General features: G+C 36.7%; 1 long non-coding RNA gene across 1 annotated transcript in view; it reads left to right on the forward strand.

The window, feature by feature from the left end:
• LOC148005717 (uncharacterized) overlaps positions 1–9,785 on the forward strand; it is a 35,478-nt gene extending 25,693 nt beyond the window's left edge. Inside the window, exons 4-5 of the long non-coding RNA XR_015621409.1 lie at positions 7,906–7,969; positions 9,508–9,785. This is a non-coding gene — a long non-coding RNA (uncharacterized LOC148005717). The remainder of the gene's footprint in view (positions 1–7,905; positions 7,970–9,507) is intronic.
• The last annotated feature ends 3,917 nt before the right edge of the window (positions 9,786–13,702 follow it).

Consider the following 13,702-nt stretch of genomic DNA (forward strand, 5'->3'; position numbering starts at 1 on the left):
AAAATTTTCTGTCCTGCAGCTTTATTTGTTTGGTTTTTTTTGGAGTGGTTTGGGAAGGCTTTTTTTCTAGTTTGTATGATTATTTGCATGAAATCATGTGCAATTAAAATTGTATTATTTCCAAAAAAAAAAAGAGAGATATCAGAAATCGAAGAGACCCAGGGAGAGTTATCTCCCAGGATGAGATAATGTGGAGTTCTACTTTATGAATGAGAAAACCACATTTCAGGGAATTTAAGAACCATGCCGCCTATAAAAGAAATCTTCTAAATTTCAAAGGCATATTGTGACCCCATGTCCTCGACTTTGGATCTCTCACTAGGCTATGTATGTAAGGCCTTCCATCCTTAGGTCATACAGCTAACGAGGTCACTAGTCACTTGGCCCCACTGCCTCCCCAGTTCTACTACACATATTTAGAAGTTAGAAATTGCTTCTCCTCCAACTACAAGATCAATCGTCAAGAATTTACTGCCTTTGAATGTTTTGAACTTTCTTCTAAATGTCAGTGTTTTATCTTAAACAAATGGGTGAGATCATTCCATGTAGCCAACATAAACACAGACCTGAATAAACCTTTTCATGTTCATGTAACAATAAATAATTCTGCCTTTGTTGTTAAAATCACATCGATTTCCTTTCAATTTTTTTCACACAAAAAGAGGCATTTGATTTTATTTCAATTAGAACTGAAGCTTACAAGTGTTAATCCAACGATGTCATAAGACCCCAGGTTCACACTGGGGAGGACTTTTGACAAGTGTATTTGTAGTAATATTTCATGTAAAACATAGCAGAGTATTTTTTTAAAGAGAAAACTGCGTCTGGACTCTTTCAGCCGCATAATTGACTGTTTTTATGTGTGTCGTGGCATTTCTTAAAACTTTGGCTGGAATTGTGGCATTTCACATCACAGAAAAGGAAATAGAGCTGTGCTGTCGTTTGCTTACATCAGTACCTTAAAAAAAATCCAATTTCAAAGAAGCAAGAGTTTTTCCTTGTGGAAAGCAGGGGTCTGAGTAGCATTTTCATTTCCTGTCTTTTTGACTTCCAGTGCTCCCCTTCAAAAAGTTCTGAGTACAGAAAGCAGAGCTTGCCTCCAGCACAAAACCAGAGCCCACTTTTATTATTGTTGTTGTTTCAGGGCTCCTGGATCTCATGCTGAACCTTAAAATCCTATTCTCAGCTCAGCTGCCAGCACGCTGTGAGCAGAGCAGCGAGAAGTGGAAGAAATAACAGGCTTCACCATGCAATCAGTAGTTCCCCCACTGAAACCATATGTCATGCATAGAATCCAGGAGACTTGAAACGTCTTGAAGAACTGCAAAGCTGCTAATGCCTGCAGTGGGAGTTAGTGATGGGCAAATGACTATTACAACGGACAGAAATACAGAAATCAATGGGCAAAGGAAGATCACCAGTGGGTTAAGGGAAAGTGTTTGAAACAATTGTCCTCGATCGAATTGATAATTTAGTGACTAAGCCCTTCATGTCATAAATATCTTTTAACCCTAACAATCAAATTGTGTGTACCCAGGACTTCACAAGCTGCAAGCATCTTCTCTCTAACACTGTGACTCTATATCATAAAATGATTGAATAATTTCCAGCATCACCATCCTCTCTTAACTGCTCTTGTTCAAAAGCAACATATTCTATAGTTACAGGCTGAAAAATGAAAATTTTCATTTTTTTTCTGGTGAGGAAATACTGTTTATTTCTTTTAGACATACTTCATCTGCAGAAATAGTAAGGATGATACCAACATGTTCTTTTCTTATGTCCATGACAGTAAAGATATATTCAGCATCACATCAAGTGACATATAAGAATTCCCCAATACTGCATCATGATTAAAGGAAAATTACCATATTTTAATGCTACATTTGAAGACTTCCCCAAAGGTTGAGAGTAACACACTAAGTGACAAGCTTAACTTGCCTGGAGTTAGTAGAGGTGTATAGTTACAGATAGCTGTAGAAGGTGCTTATTTATTTCCATTTTAAGTGCATCTTAAAATGGTTGGAGTATGGAATTACTATTAAATCTGTATATGTGAACATGTTTGCATAGGAATCTACATGTGTGTCCATACACACATTGCATGTGTTGGTCAGAGGTCAACATCTGGTATTTTTCTTATTACTCATCTTCTCATTGTCTTGTTGTTATTATTGCTTTATTTCCAGAAGCAGGGCTATTGTTTTAAGCAGAAAAACTAAACAGATGCAATCTCACTGCTTTTGAGACAAAGTCTAACTTTGTTGGTTTGGACGGCTCAGAACTTGTTATGTGAATCACAGAGATCCACCAGCCCATCCTCTAGGATGTTGGAACAAAACCATGTACCAGCATGCAATGTACCAGCGTGCATGGCTTGCTTATCTTATCTTGTCTGTGCAGACAAGATCTACCATTACAATCGGAAATCAGGAAATCAGTGCCACTCTCTAAGATTCCACCTGCTCCGTTCCCATTTCCTCAATGCTGGGATTGCATACTATGGTGTTTTGCGTATGTGTGTTGGGTGGTTTCTAGAGCTTGAATTCAGTTCTACATGCTTATTCTGTAAGACATGAATATGCAACAATGTTATGAATTTAAAAAGTTTAAAATAATGCTTATATACTAGTATATAATGAAAAACCACATCTTATTTGTTGCCTGTGATAAATTGTTCTTTTTTTTAAATCAAGATTGGGTTTACATTTTGGACAATGTTGAAAATAAAATGAAATTTTGTAATTTTAGCTAAAATATCGTTTCTTTTCTAAGTATATTATTTTATCAGCATTAATGTACACTGAAAGCTTCAATCATTGCTGCGATTCGTACAAGTTCATATAAAGCAAACAAGAATACATAATATCCGCCTACACCTACATTTGAATATTGAAAAACTGAAACTGTACTTGGACAATTTAAATCTGTAATTGAAATGCTTTATAAAGTTATTTTGGAAAATCCATTATTAAGTTTGTAGTACCTATCATTTTTTTTTTGTAAGAAGGCCATAAATTGTGGTGAAGCTCTCAGATCAGCTTGAAAACCTCTTTTCCATATAATATTTGTATAAAATTGTAGTTGAGCCATTCTGAATATATCATATATTTACAAACATATGCTTTCTCTCTCTCTCTCTCTCTCTCTCTGTCTCTGTCTCATACAAACACACACACCACACACACACACACACACACACACACACACACACACACACACACACACAATCTAACCATTTTCATCCTTCTTGGTTCTCTGATTTAGAACCATGATAGCTGGTCCTAATTATTTAGGGAGGGACTGGGAACCACCACTGTATCATATAATACTGCATTAAACTATATGTGGTAGATTCAGTTTATATTATATACTATGTATATAAATTGTTAATTCTATATTATGTTGACATGCTAATGTTACTGTACTTGCATTTGTGAAGAAAACTAACTAAAGGAAGTACCTCCATGGGTTTTGTTTCATCAGCATCCCACATTATCTGCCAGTCATTCCTAAGATTCCAGAATAAATTCACTAAAAGTACTCACATCAAGCCAAACTCAAGAATTTCCCACCTGTGTCTGCCTGGAGAATAAGAGGAATGGCTTGTACAATATAATATTTAAGACATATTTTACTTGGGCACTTTATTCCATCCTTATGGATAAGATGGGAAAAATGAATTTACATGAGAACCCCATAATAGTCATTTACTTAAGCATGAATATCCTAGTTTAATGGGACTTAATTAGTGGTTTGCATTCTGCCTGAAATTTAAGTAAGAATACTAGGCTATTTCCTCTTATTTTAACTATTATTTTATTGTTTTACAGTCCAATCATTACCCCCTCCCAGTTCCCTCTCCCACAGTACCTCATCCCATTCATCCTCCCCTTTGTACAAGAGGATACTCCCCCCCCGCCCCTCCCCACACACACCAGGCTGCTCTACTCCCTGGGGCCTCAAGTTTCTCAAGGATTAGGTGCCTTTTCTCCCACTGAGATCAGACAGGGCAGTCTTCTGCTATATATGTGTCTGGTGCCTCAGACCCTGTATGCTGTAGCCTGTATACTGCCTGGCTGGTGGCTCAGTGTCTGGCACCTTCCAGAGGTCTGGGTTAGTTCAGACTGCTCGTCTTCCTGTGGGGTTACGTTTCTCTTCAGCTTCTTCCAATCTTCCACTAATTCAAGCCTAACAGCCCCTGACTTCCGTCCAGTAGTTGGGCGTAAGGATCTGCCTTTGTCTCAGTCAACTGTTGGTTGAGCCTCTCAGTGGACTGCCATGCTAGACTCCTGTCTGTAAACACACCTTAGAATCAGTAATAGTGGCAAGTCTTGGTGCCTCCACATAGGATGAATCCCAAGCTGGACCAGTCACTGGAATGCCTTTCCCTCAGTCTCTTCTCCATTTTGTCCCTGCAGTTCTTTTAGACAGGAATAATTCTGTATCAGAAATTTTGACTGTTGGTTGGAAACCCTATCCCTCATTTGAGACCCTGTCTATCTAGTGGGAGGTGGATTCTAAAAGGTCCCCCTCCCCACTGTTGGGCACTTCGAGATTCTTCTGTTCTGAATTCTCTGTTTAGCTCTGTACCCCATTTTAAATTTGGTTATTTGGTTTTTGGAGGTTAGTTTCTGGAGGATAAATTTGTTTTGTTTTGTTTTGTTTCATATTTTGGGTATTAGTCCTGTATCAGATGTGGAGGTAGTGAAGATATTTTTCTCAATCTGTAGGTTGCGGATTTGTCCTGGTGTCCATTTGAAGATTTCAAAGAATTAAAAGTAAATATCAAACAAAGTTAATTTCCAATGTATGTTGGAAAGTAAGTGTAAAAGAAGAATCGTAGCCCAAGTAAGAGCAAACATCTTGAGGCAGCTTCAGGAACCACATATATGAATAGTAATTAGGAAATAATCAAGCTCAGTACTACTACAATAGAAAATGAATACTTTGTTTTTCTTAAATGAATTTATAGTATGTTTTATTCCAGTCTGAGCTATGCTTGGCCTGCTTGTGGTTTCAAGACACATGTACATGGCTCTGTTGTATGTTCTACTTCTTACACTAGAGAAATATACCATATTTGTAATTGTAAACACAACAGTTTCAGGTCATGGTAATTTTTCAATAAGTATGCATAATAGCTGAGTGAAATGTATGATATGATTGGTAAAGTGATAAACACATTCTTAGTCCACAGTGATAGAGCACTTAACTGCAAGCAAACTGTTTAGAATTCACCAAGTGCTTATTTAACTTACAAATATAAAAACTGGGATGATAAGAGAGTAAAAATATACTAAATGAAAAGGAGAAACTAGAAAGATACTTTCAGATATTATATGGATTTTCTTACAGAGTAGATAAACTTAGGTTGTCTGTGGAATAATGTACAGAGAGTGAATGCGTGGTCTGCTGTGGATCACATGGAAATTTTGCATGAACATATGGTCTCCAAGAGAATGTATTGCCTTGGAGTTAGTCAAGTCTTGTTTATTAGACCCATATAAGCCAATAACACCTGTCAGAATACAGCACAGGGATTACCTGTTTCTGTATTTCAGCTCTGAGTTATCTGTTGTGTTTGCCTCACTTTGCTCTCAGAGGAGGTGGATCTTCTTTAAGGTAGTACTTTTTCAGGCTAAGTTGCTGTCTGCAGACACCAAGCCTCACCATGTTGCTGTTGCCAAGAGATGCTTACTTAAAGGAACCTGGTGTGGCTGTTCTCTGGGAGGTTCTGCCAACACTTGATGAATACAAATGAGGAAGCTCATAGTCAACCCTCAGACTGAGCTCAGGGCCACCAATGGGGGAGCTCAGAGAAGGACTGGGGGAGCAAAGGGGGACTTGCAATCCCAAAGGAAGAATAATGTCAGCTGACAGACCACCCAGTGCTCCAGGGACTAGACCACCAACCAAAGAGTGTACAGGGAGGAATCCATGGCTCCAGATACATATGTAACAGAGGATGGCCTTGTCTGATATCAATAGAAGGGGAGGCCTTTAGTCCTGTGGAGGTTTGATGCTCCAGCTTAGGCGGATGCTGGAGCAGTGGGGTGGGAATGAGTGCGTGGGTTGGTTAGCACCTTCATAGAAGCAAAGGGAAGTGAGGAGATGGCACATGGGGTGGGGAGGTTGTTTCGAATGGGTAACTGTGAAGGGAAATATCATTTGAGGTGTAAACGAATGGAATGTTTAATAAAAATTTAATAATAAAAAAGGAAAAGATGGGAGTGACTTCCGACACTATTTTAAACTTGGTGCTTATAGATTTAATTACTTCCTCTGTCTTCCTTCTTACAATAGGTTTAGTGGCCTCATCTCTCTTCTGATTTTTCTCTCCAATTTTTCCCCACAACTGGATCCTTCTTGCTTTCCCTTTACTTTCTTGAAATTGCTTTGAAGATATCAATGGCACTTCTATTTTTTTCTTCTCACTTTCTAACCCTTCACTTCCACCTTCTCTTCTTGTTCAATGGCAAATGGAATGAAAAATAATCCCTAAAGTCTTCTTTTCAGTAGAGAGCTTTACATATTTCTTTCATTAGATCATGATCAATGTTATTTTTGTCACCATGCATATCTTACATGACAAGCTTTCTAATTAAAACGTTCAGCTTATCAGAGGCTATGGTTTAGAAGTTCTGCTATGCCTCAAGCAATATGTTCATTTTCAGATAGTTATGCAGGTCTGTGAGATCCTTGACCATTCCAGAAAATATTATGATGAAAAAACTTAAAAACAGTGGATGAAATCTAATATACTTCCTTATAATACATTAAAAAGTTATTAAGAAAATGGTCAGACTATTTCCCAATGATGCTCCTGATGGAGAAATAGGGCTTCAAAATACCTGAAGGTTTTTGATCCTCTTTTAAACCCCAAATTCTTCACACTTCTATGTTATATGCCAGCCAATAGTTCCTGGGGTTTACCAATCATCTGAAATGTAGCTAGTCAGAACAAAGGTATGTTGCCAATGTCAAATAAACACTTTTAATAAGGAGTTAAAAAAGAATTATAAAATTTCCCCTTAAAACTGACATTATTCATTACATGTAAAAATATAATAGTGCTTGAGATTTGTTGGATTAAAAATACATTATTAATTTTTTCAACAATTTCTTTAACCTTCTTTTGAAAATTTACACACTTTTATTTTTGTTATGTGTCTGTGCATGAGATTGTATGTACCACATGTGTGCTGGTATCCTTGGAAGCCAGAATGTATCAGATCCCTTGGAACTGGAGTTATACACAGATGTGAGCCAGTTGATATGGACGCTGGGAATTTAACTCTGATCTTCTTCTGAGAGACCAGACTCTTAACTCTTGAGCCATCTATCTCTCAGCCTCTTTTAGCATTCTTTAACATAGCTACTAAATGCTTAAAGATTACAAGGGATTTTCATGTCCTTGTATTTCTATTATGTAATGTTTTTTATGAGCCAAAGTAAGCATTTCACAGAAACTTTGTTTGAAAATTGTATAGAAATGTAGGTTGATTATTAATACAAATAATGATTATTAAGAGATATCATCAAAAAATTGTAGCTTAAGTTTTCTTTAGGCATATATTAATTATATGGTTGCAATAATTGGATGGTGAAGTCATGGCCTCTGACACTTTATAATATTAATAGGTAAAATTATGTCTAAGTATGTGCTTACACTTTTATATTTGAAAGTTTTTACACAATGTAATGGGTTTCAACATGGCTCAGTCATACATATGTCAATTTATTTTATTATTATCTCTATCCCTCACCAATTGGCCTCCCTCATGCTTTACTTCCATAACTCTCTCTCAAACTGGACTTTTATGAAATAGACTCATTATTATGTTCCTTCCAACATTTTCATCTACCTGAAAAAATCTAAGTGGTCACCATCTTTCCTGGCAGCCTCCAGCAATCAGGTCCTGAACAAGAAGACATTAAACAGAATCGCCAAATACATGTTTCTAAGGTATGCAAAAGACATTTTCCAAGCAGCCTAAACTTTTCATAGCATTGTCTACAGTTCTGTGCTCCCTTACTTTTAAGTCTTTATGTCCCTATTCCCCTCCCAAAGTGTTCTTTCATAGCTTGAGTATGATTTGTAAATATTTCATGATATTTGATTCCATCTGTAGTACTTAGGAACAAAAGTTTCAATGAGATCCTGAGGGCCTAAATTTTTTTAAATAGCTACAATAAAACAATAATAGAGCCATTCTGCCACCTTAGGATGCAGCCCCAAGGAAAGGAAGACTGGGAAGATCATTTTCCTGCTTATACACCAGGCCCAGAAGGACTGGTAACTTCATAAATTATTCCATAGCTATAGTTGAAGTAATTCTTCAGAGTTAGACACTCTAGTGAGTCTGTAGTTACACAAAGAAAGGGGAACACTGAGACCAGAATATTTAACGCATTTTAGAAACCCATGCCACTCACACAAACAATATTATTTTAATAATGCCATTAGACTGTGCATCAAAACTACAACTAAATATTTCCATATAAATGATTGACTCTTCACTTTGTTTTCCATACATGGTATAATGTATTTAAACATTAATTATAGCCAAAATCGTACCACAAAACCTCTAAAAATGATTTTATGTAATTATAAAATTATTATATTATTACCATTTATAATGGTTGCTTGATTCAATTTACTCTGTACAAAAGTGCACACAGAACCTTTTCATCTGTTTACAAAACAAGGTGGGTCAATGCCTCATCCATATAATTGCAGCAGTCAGGATGCTGAACCATGTGGATTACCAGAAGCACATTGGCAGCCTTGGCTATATCATGAGGACCAGAACAAACTTGGACTAAATGTTTCAAGATATAAAGAAGGGCTGGAGGGCTGATTCAATGGTTCAGAGTACTTTCTGTTTTTGATGACAAACCACGTTTAATTTCCATCTCCCCCTTGATAGTTTCCAATTATCCATAATTCCAGGACTGGGGGATCTTTGCCCTCCTTTGAACTCTTCGGGTATTAGACATGCGGGTGGTATACATACATGTATAGGAAAGCACTCAAAAATAAAATAAATAAATAGTAAAGATATTAAGTTCTGTCAGCATCCTTGTCAGGCATCCGTGTCACATACTTGCCAATGAAGAAAGAAAAAAGAGGTTGAGACTGTTGCCCTTCAGAAAGGCATTACCCAGTTAATGCCACTGATTATCAGTATCCTTTGAATGAAGATATCTACCTGAGGGAGCTCATTTCAAAATCATCAGATGCTCTGGATTAAGTCAGAGATGAGAGCTTTGTATACTCCATTAGTCTATACTCTAGGAAGGAACTAGAATCCTACTTCCAGCAAACAAGTTTCAGCCATCAAAATTGTGAATACTAGAGTTAGAATGATCAAGGCTGACTTGGCTGATAACCTTGGTACTGCTGACAAGTTTGGGACCAAAGGTACTCTGCAGGCTAGTGATGAAACCTCTTTGATGAGCCATTATTTTTTTTCCACTTTGCATATTTGGTTGTTGAGAAAGTTACTGTGGTTACCAGTCATAATGATGATGAGTAACAGAGCTGGGAATCCTCACCAAAGGGATCCTTCACAGTGATGATAACCCAGGAGAAGCAATGAGCCATGGAACAAAGGATCACCTGCACTAAAAGTATGGGATGTACTACTCCTACAAGCAAGAGTGGACTTACTCAGAGGCATTCCCCACATGACTGTTTTCCAACATAAAATCCCAAAATTTACAACCACATATATGAAAATGTAATATAATTAACATAATTAAACCAGATACAGAAATGTAGCTACCCTACATTCCCTGTTATGTATGAAAACTTAAGGTAAAATATGATATGCAAATTGACAGTGATTTTGTGTGACCTGAAAAAGAGTTTAGGATAAGGAAGCCAGGATTAAGGATAGACTGCTGGACATGACCAGTGAGTTCATAGTGTGGGTATTGGTAGATATTATGGAATACAATTGATGTACCTAACTATAGTGAATTTATTATAAAGGGATTTGACTCAGTCAAGAGATTCTAGAATTCCATGATGAAACCCAATAGTGAAATAGTGACTACCTCTATTACAAATACAATCATCTTTATCTTCTGGCCCAGGGCATTGTACGCAGATGTTCTTAAAGGTATCTAGTGAATACTTTGAACTTAGATGTGACAATTTTGGTCTCTTCAGCAATAATTCATTACAGCATGGTTAATAAATTAACAAATATGGCAGTATTCTGGTAAAACTTTACCAAGGTGAGTAAGAAGTTCAATTTTTCCTTGTTGCTGATTTGATTCTATACCAAGATAATTACTAAGAAGTTATGGTGGGATATTCTTATTCACTATAGCAACAAAATGTCAAAAATATGACATCTTGAACCAATCATGAAATATTTCATGTATATTTTAGGGAATTTAGAAATTTCAGCTAAGAAACTGAAAGGAATTAAGTGTACACTCGAATACACAACGTTGCTCTTTGAGAAGGTAACATTCATCCATCCCTCTGTTCCTCAACTGCTATCAATATCATTTTGTTTGAAATAAGAAATGAAGGCTTTATAAAATGTAGGCATTGTTATGTACTAAAGAGGCCTCCATTCATGGAACTATAGTATACACACAAGAACTTTTAGCTGATTAGTTATACAAAATGGAATATTGAAATAGGATTCCTGCATCTGCGGTATATCTTAAATTAGACAGTTTGCTATTAGTGGGTCTCCTGGAATAATCATTTTCTTGAGGAAGTGGTTATGGTACAGAAACTGAGAAGCTGAGTGAGAATAATGCACTTAGTATAAGAAAAAAGAGTCTAAATTTTATTTCACTGGATGTATGTTGTATAATTTTTGCATGAAATCGAACATCAATGGGCTAAATGCACCAAAAATATGGCGGAGAAGGGAGGGAGATTGAAATATATAGGAAAGCATTTGTGAACAATTCTAGATCATGGCATCGGTGCACAGAGTTTCCCACTATGTTCAGAGTATTATGTTTCCTCTGGAATAGCAGAAAAATTGATAAAGGATGCAGGTTGGTTCGTCAAATAGAATAGTGGTTAAATAGAAAGGATGATAGAGACAGGAAAATACAGTGGTATATTCAGATTTTATTGTATGCTTTCTGAAAAATTTCATGTTGAAAAATAAATAACTACTTTGGAGTTTAAAGTTATCCCAATAATATGGCTTTCTGGTATTCAAACCTACCATTTAGAGAGTGCTATATTAATTCTTTAGTTTTAGATATTAATGGTTAAAATGTTATAACTATGAGCTTTAGCCAGTTTGTTCCAGAGAGAGACGGGGATAGAAGAGGGAGAGAGAGGAAAGGGAATATGCTCGCATACAGATCATGTATATTCACACATTGTCCTCATCACATGATGAGTACTACTATCTGGAAAATTGGATGCCTTTGATTTTTAGCAAAGGGTTTTTGGTTATTAATTCCTTTACTTAGCATTAGCTACTTTTGTAAATATTTTAAATGTATCATCTCTTGGCATATCCTCTTTGTCCAAGTCTATGATAGGTTTCTATTGCTGTGATCTACAACACGAACAAAACAAACATGTGAGAAGGGTTCGCTTAGCTTATGGGTTATAGTCTATCACCAGGACAACCAAGACTGGGAGCTGGAGGCAGGAATTGAAGCTGAGACCATGGATAAATGATACTGTGTTGCTTCACAGCTTCTTCAATCTGCTTTCTTATACATGCCAGGGCCACCTTACCAGGGTAGCAACTACCCAGCAAGCTTGGCACTTACATAGCAATCACCAATCAAGAAATGTTTCAGGCTTGCCTATAAACCATCCGATGGGAATATTTTCTCAGTTGAAATTTTCTCTTCTCAATGATACTATCTTGTATCAAATTACCAAAAGCAAGCAAACAAACAGCATGAATCAAACCAGAGACTTCCTATTTCTTCTTTCCTTTAGTTATTAGGTTTTCTAAATGCAGTGTGTTCTTTCAGTTAGATCTGAAGAAGAAAGGCAGGTTTCCCAGGAAATCTCCTGATGCTGATTTCACTGCTGCTTGTTCCTTGCCAGCACTGCATCCAGTTATCATCAAGAGATAGTACAACTTTTGTTTAAAAAGTCATTCTTTCTTTACAGACTAAACTTTAAAGAAAATGGCACAGAAGCATTTTACAAAACTTTGCATCAACACAGTAAATTTGAGAGAAGAAACCGTGGCTTTTTCATGTATCACTCTAATCTGTAAAACTGTTATTTTTACTAAACATTTGATTTCCTGAACATGACAGGAAACAGCAATAGAAAGATTAAGAATGTTTTGTACCTTTTGAATATAATTGTAAAAGACTAGCTACACCCTGTTCTTTTTTAAAATGGAGTTCTAGAACACCATGGAAGAACGTCATTTGCCATATTTCAATGTGTTCCCTGTGGGCAAAAGCTTTCTGCTAATTGACTATTTACAGTGTTCAGATAAAACATAATATTTTTGAGGAAAGATGCTAGGTAGATCACAAGAAGAAACATTTTCAAGAACTTCATTGTCCTAAAGAATCAATAAAATTATTGTATAAATACTTTTCACTGTGATACAGAGACCAGCATTGCCACAGGTACTGTTGACTTAATGTGCTAAGGCGTCTGGAGCAAGATTGTGGATATTTCATTAACGATAATCAGTGATCTATTTATAGTTGTAGTGATAGATTCTGTGGCAGGTCAGACTATATACTTTAGTTGCAAGAGATATGGCTCCGTGGATGAGTCCGCTCACTTCTGTTGTGGAAGATCAGGGTTCAATTCTAAGCACCCACTTGTCAACTCACAACCTCAAGTACCTGCAGTTTGAGGGGCTATTATGCCCTATTTTGCCACCAGTGGGCATCCTCATAAACTTGGAACACATAAACTCAACTAGGGATACAATTGCATAAAGCTTCAAAAGTACAAATAAAATAAAAACTACATATCTCCAATAAAATAAAAATCTGGTTATCAATTTTCTGTGTCTCTGCATCTGCTTCAGTCAGATGCTAGATGATGATGAGTGGGCTAGGCACTAACCTATGACTATAACAGAATATCATTAGGAATCAATTCATTGGCTTTTTATTCCAGTCATATTAGGTTCTATCCTAGGTCTTTGGGCTATTCAGTTTCTTGATCCTGGCTATCCAGGCAATGTCAGGTGTGGGCTCCCCTTTCCTGGTATGGAACTCAAATTGGACTAGTCATTGGCTGGCCACTCCTACTACTATTTCTGCACCACCATTACCCTGACTCATCTTGTATTCAGGACAAATTTTAGGCTGAAAGTTTTGTGGCTTAATTTCCTTATGGATCCTTATAATGTGGAAAGTTTATCTATTCTCAAGTTCATAGGAAAGTCAATTTGGGTTGTTTTTCTTAGACCGAGTAAATATAATTTTATTTATTCATTGTACGTGGGGGTATAATATCTGAGTCACAGTAAGGGCACATGTGCATCAGGACGCATGTGTACAGGGTACAAGTGCATCATATACCTTTGTGGAGTTCAGAGGACCACTCCAGGGAGTCAGTTTTCTCCTTCTACCAAGGAATCTAAAAACCAAAATTGGGCTGACAAGATTTCAGGGCAAACATCTTTACATACTCAAAATTTGTTCTGGTTCTTAGTACGTATACTATACAGAATCGAATAGCAAATTTGACTTTTAAGATACACAAAACAAC

The sequence above is a fragment of the Rattus norvegicus genome, chromosome 5 (genome assembly GCF_021556685.1).
Source record: "Rattus norvegicus strain SHRSP/BbbUtx chromosome 5, alternate assembly SHRSP_T2T, whole genome shotgun sequence".
NCBI classification, from domain to species: domain Eukaryota; kingdom Metazoa; phylum Chordata; class Mammalia; order Rodentia; family Muridae; genus Rattus; species Rattus norvegicus.